The sequence below is a fragment of the Caretta caretta genome, chromosome 19, assembly GCF_965140235.1.
Source record: "Caretta caretta isolate rCarCar2 chromosome 19, rCarCar1.hap1, whole genome shotgun sequence".
In the NCBI taxonomy this organism is placed as follows: Eukaryota; Metazoa; Chordata; order Testudines; family Cheloniidae; genus Caretta; species Caretta caretta.
The window spans coordinates 16,106,203-16,118,216 of NC_134224.1; the positions used below are offsets into that span (position 1 = coordinate 16,106,203).

At 50.2% G+C, this 12,014-nt stretch overlaps 1 protein-coding gene across 3 annotated transcripts in view; it reads right to left on the minus strand.

Moving 5' to 3' along the window:
* FABP3 (fatty acid binding protein 3) overlaps nucleotides 1-12,014 on the minus strand; it is a 115,419-nt gene that overhangs the window by 66,699 nt on the left and 36,706 nt on the right. Inside the window, exon 2 of one of the 3 annotated variants that reach the window (XM_048826172.2) lies at nucleotides 965-1,114. The exons of the other annotated variants lie outside the window; for them this stretch is intronic. The gene's annotated coding sequence lies outside the window, so the exon portion shown is untranslated. The remainder of the gene's footprint in view (nucleotides 1-964; nucleotides 1,115-12,014) is intronic. 3 annotated transcript variants of the gene reach the window in all.

A 12,014-nucleotide genomic window follows, 5' to 3' on the forward strand; every position in this document is an offset into this window, starting at 1 on the left:
GTGTTACATAGCAAGAGACAGACAGTGCCTGGAAGAGGGCAGGAACTCTTCCTGCTCTTTATGCCAGGCACACCCAGCTGCCTGGGGGAGGTGCCAAGGGTTTTCAGGAGAAATCTCTCCCCTCTTCTTGCTTTGCAGATATAAGCGCCAGGTGGCACTTCCCAGGTAGGGTCTCAGCCACACAGAGCCAGCTGTCCGGGCAGGGGTGCAGGAGGAGGGGACGGATGGAGGTGCCACTGATGTGACAGAGAATGTTTAATCCCAGTTGCTTGGCTCTTGGTGTGGCCCGATCCCTCTCTGGACAATGACCCCCCCCATCCCTGGCAGCCCCACAGGGCATGCTACCTCCAGCTCCTTCCAGCTGGTGAACGTGGCAGCAGCTGTTTAACATCCGGCAGCTACGCCACACATCAGGTCGGGGCCCAATCCTGTGAGGTGCTGAGTCCTCTCAACTGCCACGGAGCTCGGCACCCCAGGCTCTAGGAGGGAGAGTGGGGAAGTATCCTCTCTCGGGGGAATTCTGGCAGGGGGAGTGAAATGAAATTTCCCAGGATTTGTTAGCACTGAGCAAAGTTGTCGAATACAGAGCCCCTGGGCTGGCACCAGAAGGACTCCAAACCTTGCCCAGGACAGAGATCCAAGAGGAGGGGGAACTCCATGAAACAAAAGGCCCCTCCCTGCCTGTTCAGCCTGGCACACGCCTGACACCCTGCAGTTAACAAACAGCAAGAAAACAAACAGCCACTGCTAGTTGGGCTAGAAACAATGAGCTCCAGCCAGTCTTGGGGGGATTAGGGCTAGGGTGGGAGGTACAGAGAGAAATTTAGGCCAGGCATATGAGCAGCAAGCATGTCCCCGGAGTCAAGAAGACTGAATACAGTGCTGGCACCCTTCCCTGTCCTGTGCTAGTGTAACTCTCCCAAAACACAGCCCTGGGCCGAGCAGACAAAAATTACCAACTCACCCAGAATTTCCCGCTTTCAGGCAGAGCTGCCCATGTGCTTTGATGTTACCTTTTAAGCAATGAAATCAAAGGTTCTGAAGTCCTTGAATGCTGCATCTGCCATCTGGTCAGATGGAAATAAACCCGTGGGAAGCGAGCAGAGGCTCTGTCCTGGAAGGAATAAAAGTGAGCTCAGGCGTGAGAGGGAGAAGAGAGGAGGGAGGAGTCAATGATTAACCCAGGGGCTGAATCGCTGCCTGGAGCAGCATGTCAGTGTCACACCTCCCTTGGAGGAACTAAAACCACTCTCTGCCTTGGCCTTTCAGCAAGTGCAATATCCAGCAACCACCCACCAAAAATCATTATGTCTACACTACGGAATTAGGTCGAATTTATAGAAGTCGGTTTTTTAGAAATCGGTTTTATATCTTCGAGTGTGTGTGTCCCCACAGAAAATGCTCTAAGTGCATTAAGTGCATTAACTCGGCGGAGCGCTTCCACAATACCGAGGCTAGAGTCGACTTCCGGAGTGTTGCACTGTGGGTAGCTATCCCACAGTTCCCGCAGTCTCCGCTGCCCATTGGAATTCTGGGTTGAGATCCCAATGCCTGATGGGGCTAAAACATTGTCGCAGGTGGTTCTGGGTACATATCGTCAGGCCCCCGTTCCCTCCCTCCCTCCATGAAAGCAAGGGCAGACAATCGTTTCGCGCCTTTTTTCCTGAGTTACCTGTGCAGCTGCCATACCACGGCAAGCATGGAGCCCGCTCAGGTAACCGTCACCCTATGTCTCCTGGGTGCTGGCAGATGTGGTACTGCATTGCTACACAGCAGCATCAACCACTTGCCTTGTGGCAGCAGACAGTACAGTACGACTGGTAGCCGTCATCGTCATGTCCGAGGTGCTCCTGGCCACACATGGGCGCAGGGACTAAATTTGGAGTGACTTGATCAGGTCATTCTCTTTAGACCTGCAGTCAGTCCTATTGAACTGTCTTATGGTGAGCAGGCAGGCGATACGGATTGCTAGCAGTCCTATTGCATCATCTTCTGCTGAGCAGCCATGAGATGTGGATGGCATGCAGTCCTTCTGCACCGTCTGCTGCTAGCCAAAGATGTAAAAGATAGATGGAGTGGATCAAAACAAGAAATAGACCAGATTTGTTTTGTACTCATTTGCTTCCCCCTCCCATCTAGGGGACTCATTCCTCTAGGTCACACTGCAGTCACTCACAGAGAAGGTGCAGCGAGGTAAATCTAGCCATGTATCAATCAGAGGCCAGACTAACCTCCTTGTTCCAATAAGAACAATAACTTAGGTGCACCATTTCTTATTGGAACCCTCCGTGAAGTCCTGCCTGAAATACTCATTGATGTAAAGCCACCCCCTTTGTTGATTTTAGCTCCCTGAAGCCAACCCTGTAAGCCATGTTGTCAGTCGCCCCTCCCTGCATCAGAGCAACGGCAGACAATCGTTCCGCAACTTTTTTCTGTGCGGACGCCATCCCAAGGCAAGCATGGAGGCCGCTCAGCTCACTTTGGCAATTAGGAGCACATTAAACACCACACGCATTAACCAGCAGTATATGCAGCACCAGAAACTGGCAGAGCGATACCGGGCGAGGAGGCGACGTCAGCGCGGTCACGTGAGTGATCAGGACATGGACACAGATTTCTCTGAAAGCATGGGCCCTGCCAATGCATGCATCATGGTGCTAATGGGGCAGGTTCATGCTGTGGAACGCCGATTCTGGGCTCGGGAAACAAGCACAGACTGGTGGGACCGCATAGTGTTGCAGGTCTGGGACGATTCCCAGTGGCTGCGAAACTTTCGCATGCGTAAGGGCACTTTCATGGAACTTTGTGACTTGCTTTCCCCTGCCCTGAAGCGCGTGAATACCAAGATGAGAGCAGCCCTCACAGTTGAAAAGCGAGTGGCGATAGCCCTGTGGAAGGTTGCAACACCAGACAGCTACCGGTCAGTTGGGAATTAATTTGGAGTGGGCAAATCTACTGTGGGGGCTGCTGTGATGCAAGTAGCCCACGCAATCAAAGATCTGCTGATATCAAGGGTAGTGACCCTGGGAAATGTGCAGGTCATAGTGAATGGCTTTGCTGCAATGGGATTCCCTAACTGTGGTGGGGCCATAGACGGAACTCATATCCCTATCTTGGCACCGGAGCACCAAGCCACCGAGTACATAAACCGCAAGGGGTACTTTTCAATAGTGCTGCAAGCTCTGGTGGATCACAAGGGACGTTTCACCAACATCAACGTGGGATGGCTGGGAAAGGTACATGACGCTGGCATCTTCAGGAACTCTGGTCTGTTTCAAAAGCTGCAGGAAGGGACTTTATTCCCAGACCAGAAAATAACTGTTGGGGACGTTGAAATGCCTATATGTATCCTTGGGGACCCAGCCTACCCCTTAATGCCATGGCTCATGAAGCCGTACACAGGCAGCCTGGACAGTAGTCAGGAGCTGTTCAGCTACAGGCTGAGCAAGTGCAGAATGGTGGTAGAATGTGCATTTGGACGTTTAAAGGCGCGCTGGCGCAGTTTACTGACTCGCTTAGACCTCAGCGAAACCAATATTCCCACTGTTATTACTGCTTGCTGTGTGCTCCACAATCTCTGTGAGAGTAAGGGGGAGACGTTTATAGCGGGGTGGGAGGTTGAGGCAAATCGCCTGGCTGCTGGTTACGTGCAGCCAGACACCAGGGCGGTTAGAAGAGCACAGGAGGGCGCGGTGCGCATCAGAGAAGCTTTGAAAACCAGTTTCATGACTGGCCAGGCTACGGTGTGAAAGTTCTGTTTGTTTCTCCTTGATGAAACCCCCCGCCCCTTGGTTCACTCTATTTCCCTGCAAGCTAACCACCCTCCCCTCCTGCCTTTAATCATTGCTTGCAGAGGCAATAAAGTCATTGTTGCTTCACATTCATGCATTCTTTATTCATTCATCACACAAATAGGGGGACGACTACCAAGGTAGCCCAGGAGGGGTGGTGGAGGAGGGAAGGAAAATGCCACACAGCACTTTAAAAGTTTACAACTTTAAAATTTATTGAATGACAGCCTTCTTTTTTTTGAGCAATCCTCTGTGGTGGACTGGCTGGTTGGCCGATGGCCCCCCCACCGCGTTCTTGGGCATCTGGGTGTGGAGGCTATGGAACTTGGGGAGGAGGGCAGTTGGTTACACAGGGGCTGTAGTGGCACAGGGGCTGTAGTGGCCTTTGCTGCAGCTCAACCATACACTGGAGCATACTGGTTTGGTCCTCCAGCAGCCTCAGCATTGAATCCTGCCTCCTCTCATCACACTGCCGCCACATTTGAGCTTCAACCCTGTCTTCAGCCCACCACTTACTCTCTTCAGCCCGCCACCTCTCCTCCCGGTCATTTTGTGCTTTCCTGCACTCTGACATTATTTGCCTCCACGCATTTGTCTGTGCTCTGTCGGTGTGGGAGGACAGCATGAGCTCAGAGAACATTTAATCACGAGTGCGTTTTTTTTTCTTTCTAATCTTCACTAGCCTCTGGGAAGGAGAAGATCTTGTGATCATTGAAACACATGCAGCTGGTGGAGAAAAAAAAAGGGACAGCGGTATTTAAAAAAACACATTTTATAAAACAGTGGCTACAGTCTTTCAGGGTAAACCTTGCTGTTAACATTACATACATAGCACATGTGCTTTCGTTACAAGGTCGCATTTTGCCTCCCCCCACCGCGTGGCTACCCCCTCCCCCCTCCCCGTGGCTAACAGTGGGGAACATTTTTGTTCAGCCACAGGCAAACAGCTTAGCAGGAACGGGCTCCTCTGAATGTCCCCTGAAGAAAAGCACCCTATTTCAACCAGGAGACCATGAATGATATCTCACTCTCCTGAGGATAACACAGAGATATAAAGAACGGATGTTGTTTGAACGTCAGCAAACATACACTGCAATGCTTTGTTGTACGATGATTCCCGAGTACGTGTTACAGGCCTGGAGTGGTAAAGTGTCCTACCATGAAGGACGCAATAAGGCTGCCCTCCCCAGAAACCTTTTGCAAAGGATTTGAGAGTACATCCAGGAGAGCCACGAATGCCAGGGCAAATTAATCCTTTCACATGCTTGCTTTTAAACCATGTATAGTATTTTAAAAGGTACACTCACCGGAGGTCCCTTCTCCGCCTGCCGGGTCCAGGAGGCAGCCTTGGGTGGGTTCAGGGGGTACTGGCTCCAGGTCCAGGGTGAGAAACAGTTCCTGGCTGTCTGGAAAACCGATTTCTCCACTTGCTTGCTGTGAGCTATCTACAACCTCACCATCATCATCATCATCATCTTCGTCCCCAAAACCTGCTTCCGTGTTGCCTCCATCTCCATTGAAGGAGTCAAACAACATGGCTGGGGTAGTGGTGGCTGAACCCCCTAAAATGGCATGCAGCTCATCATAGAAGCGGCATGTTTGGGGCTCTGACCCGGAGCGGCCGTTCGCCTCTCTGGTTTTCTGGTAGGCTTGCCTCAGCTCCTTAAGTTTCAAGTGGCACTGCTTCGGGTCCCTGTTATGGCCTCTGTCCTTCATGCCCTGGGAGATTTTGACAAAGGTTTTGGCATTTCGAAAACTGGAACGGAGTTCTGATAGCACGGATTCCTCTCCCCATACAGCGATCAGATCCCGTACCTCCCATTCAGTCCATGCTGGAGCTCTTTTGCGATTCTGGGACTCCATCATGGTCACCTCTGCTGATGAGCTCTGCATGGGCACCTGCAGCTTGCCACGCTGGCCAAACAGGAAATGAGATTCAAAAGTTCGCAGTTCTTTTCCTGTCTACCTGGCCAGTGCATCTGAGTTGAGAGTGCTGTCCAGAGTGCTCACAATGGAGCACTTTGGGATAGCTCCCGGAGGCCAATACCGTCTAATTGTGTCCACAGAACTCCAAATTCGACCCGGCAAGGCCAATTTAAACGCTAATCCACTTGTCCGGGGTGGAGTACGGAAATCGATTTTAAGAGCCCTTTAAGTCGAAATAAAGGGCTTCATCGTGTGGACGGGTGCAGGTTTACATCGATTTAATGCTGCTAAATTTGACCTAAAGTCCTAGTGTAGACCACGGCATAGAAAATTAGGGTTGGAAGAGACCTCAGGAGGTCATCTGGTCCAACCCTAATGGAAGAAATTGTCTGACAAGCAACCTCTAGCAGGGAGGAAAGCAGATGTGCCAGACCTGGATCTAAATGTTTTTCTGCTTTCCAGATGGTGTCAGTGGGCCCTTTATTGATGGGGAAACTGAGACACAGCAAGGCAAAGACCCCTCGGTGGGCATCTTGTGTGTGCAAGGAGTACAGGATCAGGTCCTCAGTGACTCACCCCAATGTGGACAGGAATAAATCCAGGAGCCTGGGATAAACTAAAGCACTCGGCGGTTAGACTACATGACCCTTGTGGTCCCTTCTGGCCCTATGATTCTATGAAAGCAGAACTGTGCCAGTGTGCACAGTCAAATCGGAGAGGGCACAGTGTGTGCGTGCCCAGGGGCATATTGCTTACATGTGTGTGTGCATGTATGTGCAGTACACGTGTCCATGGTGCTTGTGTGTGAGTGTATGGAGGTGCGCTGATGTGCATGTGTGTGCCCAGCTGTTCACATTGGTGCTTGCCTGCCAGGTGCCAGTTCTCTTTACACTAGCAGCTGGTGTATTGCTCTGGTCACCGGCTGTGCTCCACAGTGGCTCTTTAAGTTCCTTAGGCTATGTCTACACTGCTCACCTTACAAGAGCGTTGCTGTAGCCGCGCCATTGTAAGGAGCGCTGTTTGGCCGCTCTCTCCCGGCGGCAAAATTAAACCACCTCTAACGGCTCTCGCCAATGAAGCGCTGTCCATATTGCGCTTTTCGTCGCTAAAACGTTTGTCGTTCGGGGGGGAGAGGGTGTTTTTTCACATTCCTGAGTGACAAAAGGTGGAGTGACAAACGTGCCAGTGTAGACAAAGCCTAGGTTTTACCTTGCACTAAACCACTGCACGACCTTGGGGAAGTATCTGTTTTATGGCCTAGACAATAAACCCAGCCACAATCAACAAATGCCAGCCCAGGAAAGAGGCTCCTCCTGTGCCATTGGCCTGTATAATCCTGTCCTAGGAGTCGCCCAGCCAGGTCCAATTGCCCTGACGCTCAAACCTCCCGGCGTGACAGCACAATGGAGAGTTCAGCACAGATCTTGGGGCCCTAGGCAACCCCCAGTGTGTTTCCATAGCAACCGTCCAGGAGCAGGGCCTGGCGGCTGCGAGGTCTCAATCTGGTCCTCACGCTCTTGGCTTTGCACACAGATGTGTCCCCCCACCCTCCCCACTGCACAGCCACGCAGAGTCCCTGCTTAGTAGCCAAATGGCCCCTTTTGTGTGGCAAGGTGGTTGAGTGGTTAAAGCAATGGACGGCTAATCCAGGGTACAATGCACACTCCACCTTTGTCGGCCTTTCTTGGGCTGGTTCAGTTGCCTGGAGGCTGCTCTGTGCCCAGGGAAGCCTTTCAGTAAAATAAATAAATAAATAAATAAATAAAAAATCGGGCTGGTGTCACAGCTTGAGGGGCACCAGCCAGGACTCAAACTTATCTTGCAAGAATCTCCCAGGCTGCCTCTCATTTCATTCTCTGTCCCCACCTGCGGATGCAGATATAGCTAGGAAAGGCCCAGTTCCCTGTTTAAAGGGAGGGGTGTTTCAGAACCTGTTAAAAGGAGGTTCAAAGTTGGCTTTCACCATGCTTGTTCTGATACATGTTGGCTGGCTGGGGCAGGCCAGAGTTGGACCGGGCTGGTTTGCAGTATCTCGGTGAGCCAGTGCTTTCCTCTGGGAGCAGACAGCTTGTGCTCTGCAGTTTAAACCTTCATTACAAATATTAAGTCTCTGTTTGCTTCCAGCTGCACATAAATTCTTCAGAATTGGAACTCTGTATAATGCAATTCAGTGGTGCTTTCCTGAGTTTGCAGACAGCCTGAACCAATACCTCCAACGAAAGTGTGAACTTCCTCCATTCATCTCAATGGGGCAGTGACTGTGAAGCCTAATTATGCAAATTTAAATGTTTCACTGCTGATCAAAGCATACAAGGAAGGGGAGAGATGAACCTAGCATTATGGCAATCCGCGCAATCTACTGAGCGGCGTCCCATTCTGGAGCGACAAGTTAGCAGAGCTTGAGATGTTGGTAGAGCCTGGGTTGTGGGTGGAGTTTGAGAGAGTACCACCCCTTTTTTTTCCAGTATGTTGCAGAGTCAAACTGCCTAAAACTAAGCAAAGCCAAACAAAACAAATATAAAAAAACAGGCAGCCCCTGGAAAAGTGTATAAAAAAGTGTTTCTGTGTGGGCAAGTGTGTGCATGCAGGCATTGTATGTGTGTAAGAGACTGTGTGTCTTTGTGTAGGGAGGTGTGTGTATTGCCGCATGTGTGTATACCTGTGTGAATAAAATTTGCAGCCTAACGCTTTGACTTCTATTTCTTTTGCTGGCTCGTGCACCAAAAAACTGATGACATAAAATGTGTGTATTCATTTCATAACAAGTTTTTAAAAGAGAAGGGAACTCTAAGAGAAATGCATTATTTCTTAAAAAGTGAATGTTTTTGACTACTAATTGCATAAGAGCCGATGTATCATACATTTCTCCCCACCTTTGTCTAGCTACATTATAAATTCTTTGTTGCAGACTCTCTCTTTTTATGTGTATGTCCAGCACCGACCACACTGGAGCCCGGATCTTAGTTGGGGTCTCTAGGCACTAAACAACAATTGTAATAATAAATAATGTGGACGTATATGTGTTAGTGCACGATAGATGTGTACACATGAATACACGTGTGTATTTGCATGTAGGTGCGGGAGTCAGTTTCTACAGATTCAGTTATATAGGTATCTGGACAGGTGCATTTTTGTGGTTGTGCTCTATGGATTTGTATTTGGGCTTCAGGAGTGGGCCTTTAATTGACCCATTGCAGCTGTGATAAGGTGTGGTCCTAATTCCACTCATAAAATTACAATAACTTTAGTGAACAAAAAAATATGGAGCTGGTTATGAAAAATGGGAAGAGGGGAGGGAAAGAATCATGAAAACCTTGGTGAAATTTCATTTTTTTAAAAATTACCCTTTTTGACTGTTTTGCTGCCAGCTCTAGCATCCTGTAAAAAATAAAACCTGAACTGAGCACAATACATCTGTCAAAACAATAAATACGCCTGTTTGGGCCAATGAGCACGTGAGCATGGGTGGGGGAGAGCAAGTGACGGAGGGAGGCGGGATGGAGTGAGCGGGGTGCGGGGCCTCGGGAAGGGGTGGGGCAGTGGGCGGGGCAAGGGTGTTCGGTTTTTTTGGAATTAGGAAGTCAGCAACCCTAGCGTCAGGACGGAGCGGGAGCTGGTGAGGGCCCAGGAGTGCAGACGTGCTGCAGAGCTGTGGCTGGGGAACCTGCCCCACTGCTCTTGGCTTTAGTTAGTGCTCCTCCTCCATCCGACGCAAGATTGGCTCCACACCATTTGGGAGGAGCAGGACTGGCCCAGACCCTGCTCTGGCTCCTGCCACCCGGCCTCTCCCGGCGATCAATTGCTGTCTCGCAGACTGCAAGGGATGAGTTATGAGGAGAGGCTGAGGGAGCTGGGATTGTTTAGCCTGCAGAAGAGAAGAATGAGGGGGGATTTGATAGCTGCTTTCAACTACCTGAAAGGGGGTTCCAAAGAGGATGGCTCTAGACTGTTCTCAATGGTAGCAGATGACAGAACGAGGAGTAATGGTCTCAAGCTGCAGTGGGGGAGGTTTAGATTGGATATTAGGAAAAACTTTTTCACTAAGAGGGTGGTGAAACACTGGAATGCGTTACCTAGGGAGGTGGTAGAATCTCCTTCCTTAGAGGTTTTTAAGGTCAGGCTTGACAAAGCCCTGGCTGGGATGATTTAACTGGGAATTGGTCCTGCTTCGAGCAGGGGGTTGGACTAGATGACCTTCTGGGGTCCCTTCCAACCCTTATATTCTATGATTCTATGACAGCAGGAGCTTTGATAAATGAGCTGAAAGGTCATCTGGATTCATCGGCACTTTGGCAAGTGCCTCTGGCTCCTCTGCTGGGGGCTATTTTGTACCTTCTGGCCATGAAACCCTTCGGTGAATCACAGCAAGGGCCTGTGCGCTGTCTCAGGGCAGCAGGGCAGGAGAGGGGGGGCTACTTTTCCTTTCCAAAGATGCTGAAGCATATTAAAGGGGAAGTGAAGCAGCAGAAACGTGATCATTCATTCCTGGATTTTCTGTTTACTGCCTTGCATCGCCAATTGCCTCCGCTCAGCACTGGCAACGGGCTCACCCCCCCAGCACAGCGGTCAGCCATGACACCAGGTGCAGGACAAGGGAGACCCAGGCTTAATGTTGGCTAGCTGACTGTTGCTAAACAAACCAGCAGGGGGAGCCAAAACAATATGTTTGCATAGGTCCTACATAAACTGTGCTTGTTTTGTTTCCTTTAAATTTCTACACTGATGGGTGGAAAAGATTTTATTTCTGTTTAACAACTTGAATAAAGAAGTCATTTCCCAACAGATGAGAATAATTTCAAGGTTAGTCAGATTTGGAGCCTAATCTGTATTTGAGAGATCTTTGCCAACAGACAGTACATTGGTCCACGGCCCAGGGCCATCCAGTCTGGACCTTGCCTCCAGCAGCGACCAATGCCTGGAGGTGTGGTGAAAGCTGAAAACCCTTAGTAGTGGACTTGACCAATTATACAGGGCAGCTGTCAGGAAGCAGGGCTTGCAGGAGAGTCAGTCTCCAAGCAACCTAACAAGCATGGCTGGCCTGTAGTAGGCTGCCTAATTAGTTACACCCCCTGACTAGTTGGAAAAGTCAGCAGACCAGCTCTTAAAGTCAGCATCAGCAGTAGTTCAGTGGTAAGCATTTGCCCCCAGCTTCCCTGAGATAGCTTCTGTGCCTCCTTGTTCCAGCACTGCCTTGCCTCACCTCGCCTCGCCTTTCTCCATGCAACCCAGTTCTGATTTTGGTTCTGGCGTCTGACTCCTGACTACTGACTCCTGCTCCAGCTATGAGGCATGACTGCCCACATCCCAGTCAAGTGACAGTAGCAGATGGAAGCAGAAATGATCATGGGATCATCCGATGAAGGGAGCTGTAGCTCACGAAAGCTTTTGCTCAAATAAATTGGTTAGTCTCTAAGGTGCCACAAGTACTCCTTTTCTTTATACTAGAATTAGAGATCCAAACCTCGCCCATAGGGCCTGTGCTGTGTGCTCGCAAAGCCCTGGGCTTTCCCAAATAGTGTATCCCCAGAATGCCTGTTCATCAGTTGCTTCCAAGTAAATTCCCCTTATTGTCTTGGTGCCTGGTGGAGTATATTATTCGGATGACACACAAAGCCTGCTCACTCTATAAGCAGATCTAATAAAGCTCAGTCCCTGGGGGCAGAAGATTCTTCTTTAATCACCATGTCAACAGAGCAGGACCGATGCCTCCTTCAGGCTGTGGGTCAAGCACAAGACTTATACAAGCGACTCTTTTCATTTGCAGGATGTAGTTGATGCTATCATGCTCCTTGCCTCCCTCAAAATGTCCTGGAGCTAACACGCCTCTTTCCAAGTCCTTGTGAACACACTGGATCAAATCCCAAGCTGCTTCCACTGCTGCCTCCTACGAGAGTGCTCCCGGGAGCTTGGTTATCCCTTTGACGACAGGGATCAGGACGGTGAGATTCAGAGATGAGGACATTTTTCTCCCTTCCATAATAATTGGGCTTTCTTTATTCCCATCATCTCTATGGCAGGGATAAAGGCAGAACAGCCCAGCCAATGAGGCAGCTGGGCTGCTTAGGGAGGAGAACGACCCCAGCCCCATCCTCTTGGCTCTCCTTGCTGCTCCCAATCTGTCTCCCCAACCAAGACGCGTACAGTGTGGAAAACAACCCATCTGGCTCGCTGGATGAGAAGCTTCAGGAGAGAGCCAGAATAACACCGCACTCAGGGGGTCTACAGCTGGAGTTTCAAGGTGTTAAGCCCCCACAGCTCGACGGAAAGCTGCATGGGAGCTGTCGGTGCCCAGCACAT